The sequence below is a fragment of the Anomaloglossus baeobatrachus genome, chromosome 1 (assembly GCF_048569485.1).
Source record: "Anomaloglossus baeobatrachus isolate aAnoBae1 chromosome 1, aAnoBae1.hap1, whole genome shotgun sequence".
NCBI classification, from domain to species: domain Eukaryota; kingdom Metazoa; phylum Chordata; class Amphibia; order Anura; family Aromobatidae; genus Anomaloglossus; species Anomaloglossus baeobatrachus.
The window spans coordinates 675,255,297-675,266,413 of record NC_134353.1 but is presented as its reverse complement, the minus strand read 5'-3'; the positions used below and the strand labels follow the sequence as shown (position 1 = coordinate 675,266,413).

At 42.2% G+C, this 11,117-nt stretch overlaps 1 pseudogene; it reads right to left on the bottom strand.

Annotated features, from left to right (window-relative positions):
• Positions 1-271: 271 nt before the first annotated feature.
• LOC142258603 (U5 spliceosomal RNA) lies at positions 272-393 on the bottom strand (annotated as a pseudogene).
• Between the last annotated feature and the right edge of the window lie 10,724 nt (positions 394-11,117).

Sequence of the window (11,117 nt, the reverse complement as noted above, 5' to 3'; positions counted from 1 at the left end):
TTTAGTCTAAAGGGAGTATACTGCAAATCTAAAAAAAACTGAGCTGCATATCCAAGAAACAGACAAATATGAACAGGTGCATACTGAAGAGAGGGCAGTCAGCTCACCAGTCCATCAAGTGCTTTAATTGATAATGCAGCCAAGGGTCTGGTGCACAGACGTTCCTGAGTCGGTACACAGGTGACGTATTCAAGAGGAGAAGAAAAAAATCCAGCTCCTGCAATAATAGTAAAAAATGGCATTCCGGACTTCTTGTATTAAAAACATTTTTGTATTTCAACCATTAAAAAAGCATAAGAATTACTGACCCACAAAACTCAGTTTTGCTCCTCTCCATGGAAATTTTTAGTAAAAGGCAAAAGATTTTTACTTTCTGAAGAGAACCAAGAGTATATAGAAACCATAGTATATAAAGATTTCCTTGGAGAGGAGCAAAACTAAGTTTTGTGGGCCAGTGATTCTTATGTTTTTTTAATGGTTGAAATAAGAAAAATGTTTTTATAAGAAGTCCGGAATGCCATTACTTACTATTGCTGCAGGAGATGGATTTTTTTCTTCTCCTCTTGCAAACTGAAGGAACTAGTCCTTACAATTAGAGTGGATGTAGCTGCAAACTAAAATACTACATTATGTAAACATTGGATGTAAGAAATTTGGAACTGCATTAATGCCATAGAAACTAGGTTAAAAATGAGGTACTTTATTCTCTTTAATTGTATAGACTAGTTCCTTCAGTATGTACATGTGCACATTTGTCTTTTGCCTGTGTTGGTCAGGTTTTTTTTATATATTTGGAGTATGCGCCCTTCTGATGTAGCACTCCGCCCACCAGTCAAAGGCGTTTTAGTTTTAAATATAGCTTGATCCTACCTGCCCTTTAAAATGTAGGTTTTCGGAAAGGTAGAGACCTTCAAGGATAGGGTCTCAGCAAAGAGGTTCACCTTGTCACAGGCTGTTGGGCTTATTATGAATTGGCCAGATAGAGTCCCAACAACAGGATTCTCATATTATCTTGACTTGAGTTTATTATGTATTGTCATTAGTACTTATTATTCTAATACTTAAATTATCAAATACTAGTAATTAACTACTGCATTTAGAATAATGCATGGCGTAATATAATCAACACAGTAAATTTACAAATACAGTGTCAGCAAAGGTAGAATAAACTACTTCAATCTTCTCTTCTGCTTGGCTCCTTGAAACTTTTTGACAGCTCTAATTAGAAGTTCTTTTCTCTATAGCAGAGGAACCAAAGTCACTCCAGCATTACTGTCTCCCGGGAAATTTCCTCTGCTGTATTGTCAAAATCTCTCGACAGCACTGTGTTCTGCTCTGCTCCTCTGAGCTGGAAAAAGTGTTTTTGGAGTGAATAATTATTGATTTAATTGGTGGCATGCCAGTATATTACCTAGTCAGCAGTGCTGATAAGGGAGAGTTGAATAAGAGATAGGCTGCTCAAAGCCGTAAATTCTGCACTCCATTGTATACCTTATTGGCTCACACAACTTAATTATGAGGATAAAATCACTGGAAGATGCTTCTTAAGTACACACTTTTAGAATATAGATCAGTATCAGCAAATTTATATTACATGGGAACTGCACTGAAATGAGCTTTACTATAGTATACTTAATAATTCTAACATACCCAGCAAATGACTTGATAATAGCAAGAACGTGGCCTGAGACTGCCAAGGAGCTCGAGGAATGTATCCTAACCTCATGCCTTTAAATTTATAATTTAAAAACTGTCATTTTTGCTCTTTGTAATCAATCAGCTTTCAAGTTTAATTTTTAAAGGCCTCAGTTACAGGTAAAACTAGAGGTTTACATACACAATCTATAAAGACACGTCTGCAGGTTTTTCCTCACTATATGACAGGAAACCAGAATAAATCTTTCCAATTTTAGGTCAATTAGTAACCAAAACAATTTATATTTGCAAAATGCCAGAATATTGAAAGGGAGAATGTTTAAGGCATTTTTATTATTTTCTGCAAATCAAAAATTTACATATATTTCATTACTACAATTGCCCTTAAATTATATGACTTGGATGAAATGTTTTGGATATCCTTCCTCAAGCTTCTCACAATAGTTGGTAGGAATTTGGGCCCATTCCTCCTGACAGAACTGGTGTAACTGAGTCATGTTTGTAGGTCACCTTACTCAAAGCTGCCTTTTCAGCTTTGCCCATAAATTTTCAATATGATTGAGATCAGGGCTTTCTGATGGCCATTCCAAAACATTGACTTTGTTAACCTTAAGCCACTTTGTAACCAGTTTGGCAGTATGCTTCGGGTCGTTGTCCATTTGGAAGACCCTTCCACCCAAGCTTTAAGTTCCTGGCTGATTATTGAGATGTTGCTTCAGTATTGCCACATAATCTTCTTTCCTCATGATGCCATCTATTTTGTGAAGTGCACCAGTCCCTGCTGCAGAAAAACAACCCGACAACATGATGCTGCCACCCTGTGCTTCACAATTGGGATGGTGTTTTTAGGCTTCAAAGCTTCTCCCTTTTTCCTCCAAACGTGACAATGGTCATTATGGCCAAACAGTTACATTTTAGTTTCATCAGACCAAAGGAAATGTCTTCAAAAATTAATGTCTTTGTTCCTGAGTGCATTTGCAAACATTAATCTGGCTTTTTATGGGTCTTTTGGAGTAATGGCTTCTTCCTTTCAGGCCATGTTGATACAGTACTCGTTTCACTGTGGATAACGACACAAACTTACCAGCTTCCGCCAGCATCTTCACAAGGTATTTTGCTTTTGTTATTGGATTGATATGCACATGTCTGAAAAAAAGCATGTTCATCTCTGGTACACAAAACCTGACTCATTCCTGAGCAGTATGATGGCTGAACATTCCCAACTTGTTTGTACTTGCGTATAATTGTTTATACAGATGAATGAGGCACCTCCAGATATCTGAAAATTGCAACCAAGGATGAACAAGACTTGTGCAGATCCACAATTCTCTTCCTGGGTTCTTGGCTGATTTGTTTTGACTTTCCCATGGTGCTAGACAAAGATACAGTGTGTTTCACTTGTGCATTAAAATACATCCACAGGTATGACTAATTAACTCAGATGTTGTCAATAAACGTATCATAATCTTTCAAAGCATGACATCATCATATGGGCTGTCCCATATTGTTTAAAGGAAACCTGTCACCGGTTTGTGGCAACCACCAGTGGGCTCTTATATACAGCATTTTAAAACATGCTGTATATAAGAGCCCAGGCAGCTGTGTACAACATAAAAACACTTTATAATACTCACATAAACCAGTCGCTTCATCCTCCGGTGCCGGCGCCGCCTCTTTTGGCCATCTTTGTCGCCGCTTCTGTTGTCCTTCTGAAGTCGTGGTGCATGACATGTCCGAAGTGATACACACTCGCCGGCATTCAGGTCCTGAGCAGACGCAATTTGATTTGCTCTGAGCAGGGAAAAAAGATGTAGGGTCCCCTCCATTTTTTTATTACTATTATTTCCTTATATATTATTGTTCCAAAAAGCAATTACCAGTCTAGCGGCACTCCTGCTACCAATAGTGGAACATTTTGGAATAATTTTATCTCTTATAACTAGACCAAATAAGTGAAAAAAATATTTTATTTGTACATTAAAATATGGCTAATTATACAATGCGTTTCAGCTTGGATGTTTTATCCTTCAGCCTTCTTTTTGTTTTTATTGTTATATAATTTTTAGCTTTTTACTAGAAGCGAGTCCTATATCATGGGATTAGAGGTAGGTGGGTGCGGTTATTTGTTCAGGATGTCTCCACCTTGAAATGAGGTATTAGTCTCCATATAAACATGCCTCTTCATGAAGTTAGATGTACACATCTTTTTTCTCTCAATTATACCTGAAGAAGACTGAAGGATAAAACATCCGAGCCGAAATGCATTGTATAATTAACCATATTTTAATGTACAAATAAAATATTTTTTTCACTTATTTGTATATTGGTCCAGTCATATGACCAAAAATCATCCAATATGTCCCACCATTGGTAGCAGGAGTGCCGCAAGACTGATAATTGTTTTTCGGAACTTTTTCTCTAAAGTGGACCTGCTGGAGGGCTCCCCTATAGTATCCAGTGTGATTGCTGCATACTGCACCATAATCTTATTGGAAAGTGGATCAACTCCTCTTGGAAAAAACTTACTATGCTCAGATTGGCGCAGCGTTTGTCTCTTTCTATCTTTCCCTGTTCCCAGGGTATTTTCTTATATATAATTGATATTTTTTACATATTATATAATTCATGAGGTCAATGACCAATGGGAAGCATTAACTCTTATTTTTATTTTTTTTATTTTGCAGTTTTTCATTCTGAGAGATCCATAGGAGAAAAGTTACAGGTTACAGGCTACAAGATGTGAAAAAATGCTCCCCTGCCATGGTAACACAACTTAATGGCAAAGCTATGTTAGGTATGTCTAGTAACTCTGCTGTTCAAAGTTGACACCCTGTGAGTATGGGATTGCAGGGACCAATAGATGCTTCTATTCTCTATCCTTTTGGATTGCAGGAGCGTCAATCAGTCAGTGGTCAGCAAATCCTCTTTCCTGTAATCCAAGCAGCAGGACATGCATATGAAGTAATTAACCCCTGCTGTGAGTTATGCTAGGTTTACACATGTTGCTTGTGACCATTGATCAACTACATGCAAGCTAAGGCTATGTGCGCACACTGCGTCTTTTTGACGCTGCGTTTTTGTGCGTTTTTGGCCGCTAAAAATGCACAAAAACGCACCTGCGTCGAAAAAATCGCGGCAAAAAACGCACGCGTTTTGCCGCGATTTGGTGCGTTTTTTTGCTGCGTTTTGCTGCATTTTTGCTCACTGCGTCTTTATCCGTTTTTTATCAGTGAACAAAAAAAAAAGGTCTGATGTCATTTCCTTCTTCAATGTGTTCTTCATTCTCCACTAGTGTATGCAGAAGAGCAGACAGCTGCAGAACTACAAGGCTCAGCATACTCCATCCAATAGTGTATGCAGGAGAGCAGACAGCAGCTGCAGAACTACAAGGCTCAGCATGCTCCATCCAGGACTATATGCTTGAGGGAGAGTCAGGGGGAGCAGACCTACAAGGCTCAGCATCCTCCTTCCAGGACTGTATGCAGGATTTCTTTGCCCCCCCAAACAAAAAAATGACGTGGGCTTCGCCATATTTTTGTATGCTAGCCGGGTACAGCAGGCAGGTACGGGCTGCCCCCAACCCCCAGCTGCCTATTTGTACCCGGCTGGGAACCAAAAATATAGGGAAGCCCTTTTTTTTTTAAATTATTTCATGAATTTCATGAAATAATTTAAAAAAAAAATGACGTGAGCTTTGCCCAATTTTTGAGTCCAGCCGGGTACAACTAGGCAGCTGGGGATTGGAATCCACAGTGCAGGGTGCCCATGCTTTCTGGGCACCCCCGCTGTGAATTGCAGTCCCGCAGCCACCCCAGAAAATGGCGCTTTCATAGAAGCGCCATCTTCTGGCGCTGTATCCAACTCTTCCAGCTGCCCTGATGCCGGGTGGCCCGCTGGGTAATAATGGGGTTAGGGCTAGCTGTATAGCTGGCCCTAAGCCCAAAATTCATGGTGTCACGCCAATATTAGACATGGCCACCATGAATTTCTAGTAAAGATAAAAAAAAAACACAACACACAGAAAAATATTTTTATTAGAAATAAAACACAACACAATTAGTGACTCCATCTTTATTGAAATAAAGAACCCCCCCTCCGCAGTAATCCTGGGTCAAGGGTCCCGCGCCGTCCAATCCGGATCCAATATCATCTAATCGGTTTGCTGGAAGGCAGAGCGATCAGATGATGTGTCAGGTTCTAGGGCCTGAAGCACATCACACATCAGCTGATTGTATAAAAGCCGCTTATACAATCAGCAGATGCATCAGTAGAAAAAAAAAAAAAATACTCACTTATGTGCTGATTACCGGCAGCTCCTGCAGCGATGGGGCGGGAGTCTGATCCTGTCCGATTGCTGCAGCAGCTGCCGGTAATCAGGGATGAAGTCTCCTGACGCATCCGCTGATACCGGCCGGGCGCCCGTGTCACCGCGATACTTACGATCACCTGATGCGTCAGGTGACTGCATCAGGTGATCCATCGCCAGGTCCTGCATCCATCGGAGGTTTCCCGGCCGTCTGCACACAGCCGGAGCGGGGGTGGCGATACCATGAGAGGAGATGGGAGCGGGCATGGGACCGGGAGTCTGCAGACAGGTGAGTATAACTTTTTTTTTTTTTTCTACTGTTAACTTTTGTTTTCGCAGCCGCTTCCACCTCCTGCCTGTACATGGCGCCGCACGGCAGCATACATGCACAGGACGGGAGGTGGACGCAGCGGTGACTGTACCGGGAGGATTCACGCTTCTGTATATACTGACAGAAGGAATCCTCTTCCTGTACACGTCACTTTACTACCCACCTCCTGCGTTTATAGCTGCGCTTTTGGTCTTAGAAACGCACCAAAACGCAGCTATTTGCGTTTCTCATTGCGTCTTTCAACATCCCATTGAACTCAATGGATGAAAAGCGCAGTGAAAAACGCGGGAATAATTGACATGCTGCGTTTTTGTGGCACCACAAAAACGCAGCTGAAAAAAAACAGATGTGTGCGGACAGCAAAAATTAAAACTCATAGACTTTGCTGGGGAAGCAAAGTCCTGCAGTTTTGAGGCCAAAAACGCACCCAAAAAACGCGCAAAAACGCTGCGAAAAACGCACTGTGCGCACATAGCCTAACTGGCCATGGATTAATGGCCTGTTTAGCAGTTATGAGCGAACTGTGAGATCCTACCATGGTGACAAGAATGATTTCTATATCGTAAATAATAACGCTATTGCATATATAGAAAATCTTGATATTTAACTTTGATTTTTATCCTTTTGATATTTTTCAATCACTGTCTATTGTCTGGTGTTTATTTTTATATGATGGTAAGGTATACATTCATACGATTAAATAAATTCAGGTTCACAGAACTAGCATGGGAAAAAAAAAATTGGGTTTCACAGCCGAACTTGCCCACAAACAACAAACCTCATACAAGTCAATGGGGACGAGATGTTCATGGCTGTAAAGTGGCAATCGTAAGCGCTTTGGATCTACAAAATGAAGTAAAATGGCAGTAAGAGCAGGATAGTTATACATACCATGTTTCCCGGAGGATCATGCTGCAGTCAGACTCTCTTCCATGCCAGCTAATATGGGGATCCATGAATATTCACTGCTTTCCTCGCCCACCCTGTGAGCCAGTGTCTGTGATTGGTAGTAGACTGCTATACACGCCCACCATGTATCTGCTTCTGTGATTGGTTGCAGTCAGTTTGCTGTATAGTAGTGTTAAAAATAAATAAAAAATTAATTTAAAAAAATTGCAAAAGTTCCTGCCATATTTTGATAGCCGGCATAGGTAAAACAACAGCTGCAGGCTGCAGCCCCCACCTCTGAGCTTTACTGTGGCTGTATATAAAAACAGAGGGGGAAAAAAAGATGTAGGGTCCCCTCCATTTGTTATATCCATCCACAGTAAATCAGACAGGTGGGGGTTGGTATCATCAAGATGGGAGGAACCATGGAGATTGGCCCCCAGTATAAAAATAACAGACCACAGCTGCCCAGAATTGGAACATGACATTAGATGTGCCAATTAGAGTTGAGCGCGGTTCGTGGTTCGTGGTTCTCCAGTTCTAGGCTCGAGTGATTTTGGGGCATGTTCTAGATCGAACTAGAACTCGAGCTTTTTGCAAAAGCTCGATAGTTCTAGAAACGTTCGAGAACGGTTCTAGCAGCCAAAAAACAGCTAAATCATAGCTTGGTTTCTGCTGTAATAGTGTAAGTCACTCTGTGAATCAAACTATTATCACATTTCAGTGTATAGTGTGCGTGAACAGCGCCTTCAGATCACTGCTGTTTCTATAATGGCGATCGCCATTTTTTTTTTTTTTTTTCTTGTCTTCCTTCCCTAAGCGCGCGCGTCTTGTGGGGCGGGCCAGCATGTCAGCCAATCACAGACACACACACAGCTAAGTGGACTTTGAGCCAGAGAAGCAACGGCATGTGTGATAGGATCTGCATGTCACATGTCCCTGCATTATAAAACCGGACATTTTCTTCACGGACGCCATTATCTGCCTTCTGCGTCTTTGGTGTCAGACATCACTGTCGCAGCTCCGTCTTGAGTCCTATCGCTGATACAGCTGTATGCGCTGCATACACAGCGTTAGACAGCATAGGGAGAGCACTTTATAGCAGTCCTTTTAAGGGCTCAAACCGGCAGGGTCAGAGTTAAGGTGACAGGTCCTGAAAACAGCGCCAGCGTCTGTGCAGCCAAGGTCAGGGATTTCCTCCCTGCATTTCACCATTAGGAGGGAATAGAAAGGCAGGCTTCCATTCCTCTACCCAGAGCACCACAATCCTGCCACTGTACCCTCTTGTCCTCTGCACACTCCAACTCATAACTAAGCCATTATACTAGCAAACACTCAGTGTACCTAGTGGCATCCTATCTGTGGCTATTGGACTTTGCTATAGTCCCACTAGTGCAAAGACATTTGCAGAGCACGTCTGCCTGCATTGCACACTACAACTAATTATAACTAAGCCATTATACTAGCAAACACTCAGTGTACCTAGTGGCATCCTATACGTGGCTATTGGACTTTGCTATAGTCCCACTAGTGCCAAGACATTTGCAGAGCGCATCTGCCTGCGTTGCACACTCCAACTAATTATAACTAAGCCATTATACTAGCAAACACTCAGTGTACCTAGTGGCATCCTATACGTGGCTATTGGACTTTGCTATAGTCCCACTAGTGCCAAGACATTTGCAGAGCGCATCTGCCTGCGTTGCACACTCCAACTAATTATAACTAAGCCATTATACTAGCAAACACTTAGTGTACCTAGTGGCATCCTATACGTGGCTATTGGACTTTGCTTTAGTCCCACTAGTGCCAAGACATTTGCAGAGCGCATCTGCCTGCGTTGCACACTCCAACTAATTATAACTAAGCCATTATACTAGCAAACACTTAGTGTACCTAGTGGCATCCTATACGTGGCTATTGGACTTTGCTTTAGTCCCACTAGTGCCAAGACATTTGCAGAACGCATCTGCCTGCGTTGCACACTCCAACTAATTATAACTAAGCCATTATACTAGCACACACTCAGTGTACCTAGTGGCATCCTATACGTGGCTATTGGACTTTGCTATAGTCCCACTAGTGCCAAGACATTTGCAGAGCGCATCTGCCTGCGTTGCACACTCCAACTAATTATAACTAAGCCATTATACTAGCACACACTCAGTGTACCTAGTGGCATCCTATACGTGGCTATTGGACTTTGCTATAGTCCCACTAGTGCCAAGACATTTGCAGAGCGCATCTGCCTGCGTTGCACACTCCAACTAATTATAACTAAGCCATTATACTAGCACACACTCAGTGTACCTAGTGGCATCCTATACGTGGCTATTGGACTTTGCTATAGTCCCACTAGTGCCAAGACATTTGCAGAGCGCATCTGCCTGCGTTGCACACTCCAACTAATTATAACTAAGCCATTATACTAGCAAACACTTAGTGTACCTAGTGGCATCCTATACGTGGCTATTGGACTTTGCTATAGTCCCACTAGTGCCAAGACATTTGCAGAGCGCATCTGCCTGCGTTGCACACTCCAACTAATTATAACTAAGCCATTATACTAGCAAACACTCAGTGTACCTAGTGGCATCCTATACGTGGCTATTGGACTTTGCTATAGTCCCACTAGTGCCAAGACATTTGCAGAGCGCATCTGCCTGCGTTGCACACTCCAACTAATTATAACTAAGCCATTATACTAGCAAACACTTAGTGTACCTAGTGGCATCCTATACGTGGCTATAGGACTTTGCTTTAGTCCCACTAGTGCCAAGACATTTGCAGAACGCATCTGCCTGCGTTGCACACTCCAACTAATTATAACTAAGCCATTATACTAGCACACACTCAGTGTACCTAGTGGCATCCTATACGTGGCTATTGGACTTTGCTATAGTCCCACTAGTGCCAAGACATTTGCAGAGCGCATCTGCCTGCGTTGCACACTCCAACTAATTATAACTAAGCCATTATACTAGCACACACTCAGTGTACCTAGTGGCATCCTATACGTGGCTATTGGACTTTGCTATAGTCCCACTAGTGCCAAGACATTTGCAGAGCGCATCTGCCTGCGTTGCACACTCCAACTAATTATAACTAAGCCATTATACTAGCAAACACTTAGTGTACCTAGTGGCATCCTATACGTGGCTATTGGACTTTGCTATAGTCCCACTAGTGCCAAGACATTTGCAGAGCGCATCTGCCTGCGTTGCACACTCCAACTAATTATAACTAAGCCATTATACTAGCAAACACTCAGTGTACCTAGTGGCATCCTATACGTGGCTATTGGACTTTGCTATAGTCCCACTAGTGCCAAGACATTTGCAGAGCGCATCTGCCTGCGTTGCACACTCCAACTAATTATAACTAAGCCATTATACTAGCAAACACTTAGTGTACCTAGTGGCATCCTATACGTGGCTATTGGACTTTGCTTTAGTCCCACTAGTGCCAAGACATTTGCAGAACGCATCTGCCTGCGTTGCACACTCCAACTAATTATAACTAAGCCATTATACTAGCACACACTCAGTGTACCTAGTGGCATCCTATACGTGGCTATTGGACTTTGCTATAGTCCCACTAGTGCCAAGACATTTGCAGAGCGCATCTGCCTGCGTTGCACACTCCAACTAATTATAACTAAGCCATTATACTAGCAAACACTTATTGTACCTAGTGGCATCCTATACGTGGCTATTGGACTTTGCTATAGTCCCACTAGTGCCAAGACATTTGCAGAGCGCATCTGCCTGCGTTGCACACTCCAACTAATTATAACTAAGCCATTATACTAGCACACACTCAGTGTACCTAGTGGCATCCTATACGTGGCTATTGGACTTTGCTATAGTCCCACTAGTGCCAAGACATTTGCAGAGCGCATCTGCCTGCGTTGCACACTCCAACTAATTATAACTA